Here is a 1,879-nt window from a genome sequence, read left to right on the forward strand (position 1 = left end):
TTTTTTTTTTGCCACATGAATACCCAATGGACCTTGGCAACTCATTGGTAAGACCATTGTATAAGTCAGGATTCCCCAGAGACACAGAACCAATGGTGTGTGTATACAAAATAAGAAATTAGAGAATTGGCTCATTTAATTATGAAGGCTGACAAGTTCCAAGATCTGCAGGGTGAGCTGGCAAGCTGGAGACCCAGGAGAGCTGCTAGTGTAGTCCCAGTTTGAGTTCAAAGCCTGAGAATGGGCAGGCTTAAGGCCCAGGAAGAGATGATGTTTCAGTTTAAGTTCAAAGGCAGGAGAAAAACCCATGTCCCAGTGTGAAAGCAATCAGGCAAGAGGAATTCCCTCTTACAGGCAGGAGGGTCAGCCTTTTTGTTCTATTCAGACCTTCAACTAATTGAATGAAGCCCACCACATTAGAGAAGGCAATCTGCTTTACTCAGTTTATTGATTTCAATGTAAATCTCATCCAAAAATGCCCTCACAGAAACACCCAGGGTAATGATTGATCAAATGTCTGGGTACCTCATGGCCCAGTCAAGTTGACATGTAAAATTAAACATCACAATTATCATTTTCCCTTTGTTTTGCAGTGCCATGTTGGATCCATACATGTGTGGTCTGCTTTTGGAATTTCTGTTCTGTTCCAATGGTTTATTTTCTTATCCTTGTGCTAATATATTACGTTAATTTGTTTTTCACTTTAAAGGAGATATCCCTGTATGCCCCTGACAACTGAACCCATAAAACCTTTGCTGAAATGACAAGTCCATAAATATTTATAAGATTTATCTCCCACCTCATGGAATACATATGTTTTTTCTTTTTCTTTTTCTTTCTTCTTCTTTTTTTTTTTTTTTTTTTTTTTTTTTTTTTTTTTTTTTTTTTTTTTTTTTTTTTTTTTGAGATGGAGTTTTGCTCTTGTTGCCCAGGCTGGAGTGCAATTGCATGATCTCGGCTCACTGCAATCTCTACCGCCCAGGTTCAAATGATTCTCCTGCCTCTGCCTCCCGAGTCGCTGGGATTACAGGTGCGCACCACCACAATTTTTATATTTTTCAGTAGAGATGGGGTTTCATCATGTTGGCCAAGCTGGTCTCGAACTCCTGACCTCAGGTGATCCGTCTGCCTCAGCCTGCCAAAGTGCTGGGATTACAGGTGTTAGCCACTGCGCCCAACCCTAGTCTGTAGCTTTGTAATGTCTTTCTTTTGTACTTTTTTCTGGAATGAGAGTGAACAGTTATGATATATTTGACCCTGGGAAAGAAATAATCATAATATTCAATATGAAGGATTTGGGTTAAAGCAAAAGGAAAAACGCCGTCTGGCAAGAGTTCTCTTAGGATCAATTGCTGAGGGAGAGCAGAGCCTCAGGTGCTTTTGCCTCTTACTAGTAGTGTGTAATCCTTGGCCAGTTAATTAATCTCTCTAGGCCTTAATTTTCCCATCCATACAGTGGGGACTGGAAATAGTGTTTATCTCATAGGTTATTTTGAGAATTACATAAGCAGTTATATGCGAAAAATACAGAAAAGTACTTGACATAGAAGTGCTGCTTACTGCTAGTTGCCTTGACTTATTGCTGTAAGTAAACTGTGAAAACAAAAATTGCGATTTGAATGTTGTGATACAGTCAGCCCTTCATATCAGAGGCTTTCACATTCACAGATTCAACCAACTGCAATTGAAAATCTTCAGGAAAAAGGCCAGGTGCGGTGGCTCACGCCTGTAATCCCAGCACCTTGGGAGGCGAGGCGGGCGGATCACAAGGTCACAAGTTCGAGACCACGGTGAAACCCCGTCTCTACTAAAAATACAAAAATTAGCCGGGCGTGGTGGCGGGCGCCTGTAGTCCCAGCTACTCGGGAGGCTGAGGCAG

Source organism: Mandrillus leucophaeus, unplaced genomic scaffold (genome assembly GCF_000951045.1).
Source record: "Mandrillus leucophaeus isolate KB7577 unplaced genomic scaffold, Mleu.le_1.0 Scaffold590, whole genome shotgun sequence".
Classification (NCBI taxonomy): domain Eukaryota; kingdom Metazoa; phylum Chordata; class Mammalia; order Primates; family Cercopithecidae; genus Mandrillus; species Mandrillus leucophaeus.